A 7,153-nucleotide genomic window follows, 5' to 3' on the forward strand; every position below is an offset into this window, starting at 1 on the left:
AAATTTCATAAGATTAAACAATGAAATCGACAGATGAAGGTGGTTTGCACGGTTTACACAAATGAAGACGGTTTTCATATGATCACTCATCTATATATATATATATATATATATATATATCTCATCATATTATACATTCCTAATTATTCATAGAGTTGTCAACATGTAAACAAGCATAAAAATTTTAGCATAAAAAGCTTGCCTTTGTAATGTACATCTTTGATAACATGAATCTTGATCACCAAAGGGCCTTTGGCCTAGCGGTATCGTAGCCCTTGGCCTTCTAGAAGGTCAGGGGTTCAAACCTCACCATAGGTGAGGAGGGTGTGTAAGTTTATTTGTTGCATTTTCCGTATATAAATATTATATACTTCAAAAAAAATCTTGATCATAACAATTATACATAACAAATATACATAACGTGTACTAACCATGGTAGGTCAGCTATATATATTGCTAATAGTGTACCATGCCAAGCTCGAAGGTATAGTACCCCATTTGTACTTGTATTGACAACTTGCATGCATAATTTGCCATAGACATATATATAATTAAACATGTATTTCCATGCATAACATCTTTTATGAAACATGTATACGTTAGTATGTTTAAACTTTCAAAATATAAACACATAGCATATTCATTAAAGCATCATAATCATGCTTGAAAACAATGCAATCTTGTATTCCTGGTTATAAATCTCATGAAAACTGATATTTAGTTGCGCTACGTAGGTTTAGCTGAACCTATGCGATGCAACCTACAAAAGTCATACAAGCATCTCATGACTTATACGTGTCACTAGATACATATATGGAGCTAACTAAACATCTACCATTTGTACATGATGTAGGTGACCTAAAACTTGTCGAAGAACTCATACGTATGTGTCATTCTGGATTTCGCACAATCATGCTAAAACCTTTATACAAACTCAGATGATTGTCCCAACCATTCATAGAACTCACACAGGTTGACCTAGGATCACACAATCCTGCCAATCTTGCACTGCCAGGTAGACTTGCAGAGTGCACAAAGCCTTAATTTGGCTTTATTTTGACATATTATGCCTATCCATTTACGCCCACAATCTTCATTTCTAATCCGTTTTCACTTATTATTATTTTTTTTGCCTAAGAATCTTATTAACATATACTAGAATGTCATGACATACTAACACATAAATTATGCTAATCCTCATATACCAATATGGGTTTACACACTAGCGTCATCAGCAACACTGAAATTGTCACTTTATTTAAATTGATGGCTTTAGCCTTTAAGGCCTCTCATTCCATGCCAATTTCATACTAATCATTTCTAAAACATAGATAACTACCATACATGATTGGGTCAAATTTGTCGTTGAACTCTTTAATGCTTTTGAAATCTTTTTTACTTCATTTTGTGGCCCAAAATTGAACTTTTCTATCAAACCCTCTCTAGGTTCTCTTTACATACAATAGAACATGGAAAATGATGAATAACCTCTCCTCGCAACCTCCTCCAACCATTGTCACTCAACATGTGTTTTTTTTACTACGCTGCATTTTGAACGTGGTTGTCAATCCCCATATAGACTTTTACTTTCATTAACTGGTGTGTCGTGCATGTCCATGTACTTAATTTTTTATTTGAAGTTTGCGCTTTGCAACAGTATATAGTAAGTTCATTACAAAAACAATCCCGAACAATGTTGGCTCTTATTAAAATATAATATATTCATGAAATATCATATTCGATTTGATGAAACTTTTGCCTCTCTCTGTCTCTCTCTCTCTCACCTGCAGATGTATAAATACATACATGCATGAATCAAAGATGCAAACAGAGCCGATCCAATGGTTTTGGATGCCTTGGGCAGAGTGCCAAAAAGATGCCCCTATTCGGCTACTCCAATGAACTAAGAACTCAAGAAGACACAAATTTTCAAGAGTTTGGAACCTAGTCAAGCTAGGCGGCTCATCCCTACGGTGGTTATTATTGGAAAAAAAAACTTACAACACGGGAACATAAACCAAAACCAAGTATCATACTAAGATTATTATTGATAGCATAAAACATTAAAACATATTACAACTCACTAACAAAGCAATTCAAGAAGATGTAAGATCATTATTTCAAGAAGAATCCATATTCACAATGACTAAAGGATCAAAAACAAGTAAACAATTATTAAGGACAGTGAAAAATTGAACACGTATCTAAAATCTTTTAGATGCTTTCATATATCTAATATCTTAGATTCGTCTTTAATTCCAGGACAGTGAACATGTATCTTACAATTTTTTCTGTATGATGATAACTTGAAGGCTATGAACCCAATCGTTGATGATTGTGAAATGTTGGGAGCTGGAATCAGAATATGATTATATGTTGATCCATGAATGGAAACTTGTGATGTGGTTATAACTCAAAATTCACCAACTCTACTATAAATTACAGGCAGTGGCTGACATTGTTCATACTACATTGGGCCCAAGATCTATGTTAAAGATGATTTTTGATGTTGTAGGAGGTACTTATGTTTGTATGTTATTTCTATTAGTTTAAATGATGAACATATGTCTCTTCTCTAATGCCAGGGTGCTTGTTATGAAACTAAAATGAACTGCAGATAAATGAGAATACAGTGCAACTGTTTGTAAGGTTGTGATACTATGCCCAACATAATACCTAGTGACTAAAATGTTTAGTAGCTTTCTTATTCTCTTTGTTTAAATAATCGAATTTGTAGATAGTGAGCATTTCATGAGACAAGTTTCTTTGCTTGTAATCTGTAATGGGGTTTCTGCTATTAGCCTATTACTTTGCAAAAGACAACCATAAATATTTCAAAGCTCCAAGGCCCAAACGAAGTTTGAAGTACCTGAGAAGGAAAGTCGATTAGGTAAGAGGAAGATGGAGCGTCAGAGCAGGAGTCGGGAGGGAAGAGGAAGACGAGGACAGACTGGAGTCTGGAGATTAGCCGATTAGGGAAGAGGAAGACGAGGACAGATCTAGACCGAGGAGGCGAGGAACCGATGACTATAGTATAATGGGCTTGGGCTAGGATGATGCCCTGGACAACGGTCCATGTCGGTATGCCCAGGGTCGGCCCTGGATGCAAACAACTATTGGTGTGACATATGTCGTGGGCCAAGTCGTCCATACACCAACAAGTCCCTTCATATATATTATCACATGTGATACAGGTGCTCTCGCATTTTCGTAAAATGACTGTGTTCTCGTTTGAACCCACCCTATATATAGCGTTGAGTTCAAATAAAAACTCCGACATTTCATGGGTATCGTAGAACCCATTATAGTCATTAACCAATTTTGAATGTATTTCATCCAACGACAATCAGTGCACAGTTGTTTTGTAAATAAAGGGAATTTCATATTTTGGTTTTGGTTTTGGTTTTGCATATCTAGATACATTGAGATCAATTTTGTGGACTTATGTTAAATTTTTTGTGTTAAGGTGTTTTTATATATGTTAACGTTTTTAATGTTGATTTAAATATGTTGATATATATGTTAATATATGTTACTTTATGTTAAAGTGTGTTAAGTTTTTCATGTTAACTTCCATTTGATTCATGTTAATATTTTCGTATTAAAATATGTTGATTATGAGGATGTTAACTTATGTGAACCTCTGGTCTCTCTTACAGCATTGCCATCGAAGTTTTGTTTATCTACATCCATATTTGTCATCACGTTTTTTTTTTCTAGCCTCTAGGTCAAACTACAAAGTTGATCCAAGGGTCACGAGATGGTTCCTATGGTTATGCGAAAAAAATTCCTATATGATACAAAGTTGATATATATGGAGAAGTTCAAAACTCAACCAACTATTTCATGTATTAGTGTATTATTCATGTGGGATAAACCCTTAATAATTATGTATATTATTCTTCATCATAACATCATCTATTTTCATAATAAATATATATCACGACATTAATAATTAATAAAACATGAATAATTGGTTTTTAGGTTTTTTAAACATTTATAGTTCTTATTTAAAGACGCCCTATATACAATATATGTGTATAAGAGAGAGAGAGAGAGAGACCGGGGGGGGGGGGGGTTTGCATGCACATATTGTGTTAAAAATTGGCAAATTTAATTTATTTGGTACAAATTACCGGATTGCAAAAGAGTTAAAGAAACCTTAAACATANAATAATTAATAAAACATGAATAATTGGTTTTTAGGTTTTTTAAACATTTATAGTTCTTATTTAAAGACGCCCTATATACAATATATGTGTATAAGGGAGGAAGGGAAAGAGATATGTGTTGGGGGTGGTTTGCATGCACATATTGTGTTAAAAATTGGCAAATTTAATTTATTTGGTACAAATTACCGGATTGCAAAAGAGTTAAAGAAACCTTAAACATATCAATTTCAACTAATTTGCCTAAGTTTTAATTCCAATTAGTTGTGTGGAAGAAAATCCCGAAAGAAAAAATATATTAACGAAATAAACTACAAAAAAGCTAGTCTGGATATATAGAAATACTTGTATATTTACTAAAAAATTTGGTTTTTCCGACGGCAAATCCGTCGGAAAAACAACTTGATTTCCGACGGATTTTGCCGTCGGAAAAACCCCTGCCTCTAAATGTATTTTCCGACGAAAAAATCCGTCGGAAATCCGTCGTGCAGTTTTATAATATGTTATCTATTACCCGGGTTAATTAGAAGTAATATAAAATGAGATTAGATTTACCGAGGGAATTTCCGTCGGAAATCCGTCGGTAAACTTTTTCCATTTTTTTCCAAAAATAATAACCGGTTTTTATTTCAAAAATAAAAATAACATTTTTCCGAAGGATTTCCGACGGAATTTCCGTCGGTAATTATTATTTAAAACTTTTTCTAATTTAAAATATGAAAATATTTTTTTTATTTTTAATGGGCGGAAAATATTTACCGACGGATTTTCTGTCGGAAATCCGTCGGAAAATCCGCCAGAAATTTTTTAAATAAAACTTATATCTAATTATTACCGACGGATTTTCAACCAGAAATCCGTCGGAAATTTAACTGGTATAGGAAAAAAAAACCAAAATATAAAATCCTAAAATATAAATATCCTGTAATTAAATACAAATATACAATACACAAATATGTCATAAATACCTAATATGATTATCCGGACGAAATAATATACATATATAAATTCGATTGATGACGCTAGTTCATTAATGCACTATATTAAATCTATTGCGGCGGAGTAGGCGGAAACTGTTGAGATTGTGTAAACCTCTTCATCATATCCATCAAGTCTGCATGCTCTATCAAATCGATTTGTTTTTAAAAAAATTAAATTCCGTCGGAAATCCGTCGGAAATTGTTTGTAATTAACACTAATTAATTTATTTAAATAAATTAGGCAAATTTTGAGACGGATTTGTGACGGTTTTGAATAAGTAAAAAATCCGTCACAAATCCGTCACAAATCCGTTAAAAACCCGTTTTAAACAATTTTAATTTTTTTTCCAAAAAATTTAGAGGGGGATTTGTGAGGGATCTGTGGCGGATATGGATAAAAGTTGACTTTTTTTGACTTTTTTGAGATCCGTTGGTAATCTGTCGGGAATATTTCTGACGGAAATTCCGCTAGAAAAATCCGCCGGTTATACCCTTTTTTTAGTAGTGAGATGAATACAAGAAAATTAACAACGTTAATTAATTTGGATGTTAAAGTCTATTTAATTATGAATAATATAAGAAATTTAAACTTTCATGCAAGATATATAAATATGAGACTTTTCGATCTCAATCCTTTTTTACTTTAAGTGGAAACTAATGAGTAAATTGGTCAAAAACCATTACCGGAAACTAAGCATGGGTTCCCATTTATTATGTTATTTGTGTAAATATGTGATTCTCTTTATGTCTTTTATTGGGGTTTTTTTTCAATTATTTGGATTTTTTTCAAATCAGTTATGTGCGACATGGCTTTGATACATGTAATAATCTTAAGTTGGATATAATGCGCGATGGAGTTCCATGCTCAATGGTGAATGTTGTACGATTTCATCCGATAGTAGCTCAATAGAGTACGATTTTGCTCGATATGAGCACGATGGTGTATTGCTCTATCAATGGTCTTGGTTTAGTTAAAGTGATGACACAGTGATCAATGCTAATATATTTTAAAGTTTTTTCTGTCTTGGGGTATAAAAATTTGTTGATTTTATCCTTTTTCATAGAAAAAGTTACTCATAAAAATGGTTTCATGTTTTTTTGTCGTTGTCGTAGGTTTAGGAGAGACATAAGAGAAGATGGAAATAAAAATACAAGAAGCGGGAAAGACTCATTAAGGTTATGTTTGGAATGTTGATGAGCTATTTATTGGTTGATAAATTAACTGTTAACTGAAAAAAATAATTGTTGGCTAATGAGATAGCTGATAAATATTATGATGAAAAACTACATGGATCAACAGCACCTCTCATGACGATCGGGGGCACGACTTAGTAATGACTTTAAAGATGACCCTTGGATTTTGGGTTGTCGACGACAATAAGTATTTTTTACGACAGTTGCACAAATGTGGGCAATGATTGTGCCATCATGACATTGACAATATCAATGAAATGGGCGACCCGCTTTACCACTCAAACATAGATTCCGTCTTGCAATCTGAAACCAACTACATTACTAATATTCTTGGGATTCCATAATGGCTGGGAAGACGAGGGTTGGTATGGAAGAGCGAAGCAAGATCCAAAATTGGCAACACATTCCTACAAACCCGAACTACTCTTTTCATTTAGTTTTTGTACTACAAATCGGTGTTTGCTCAATAAAATTGATGGCCATACTGTACGATCCCACTTAAACGTCAAATTCCTTTATAGTGGATAGGTGAGTTTTATCACCCATAACTTTTACCTATTTACGGGGTTTTCCACGTCACCAATTGTAATATGTTCATTACATTTTTGCATATTTTTGTTTACTTATTTGACATTCATTATATTCGTTGAATGCATATTTTATCGTCTAATCATTGAGATCTAAATCAAGATCGTGAGGAGACGACTTTTGGTAAAAGCAACGAACTATTTATATTTGATAAAAACTAGCTTGTAAATTATGTAACAATATAAATAACTTAAAAGAATATGTTGAAAAATTACAAGTTTT

The sequence above is a fragment of the Cynara cardunculus genome (assembly GCF_001531365.2).
Source record: "Cynara cardunculus var. scolymus isolate 2C chromosome LG 1, CcrdV1, whole genome shotgun sequence".
In the NCBI taxonomy this organism is placed as follows: Eukaryota; Viridiplantae; Streptophyta; class Magnoliopsida; order Asterales; family Asteraceae; genus Cynara; species Cynara cardunculus.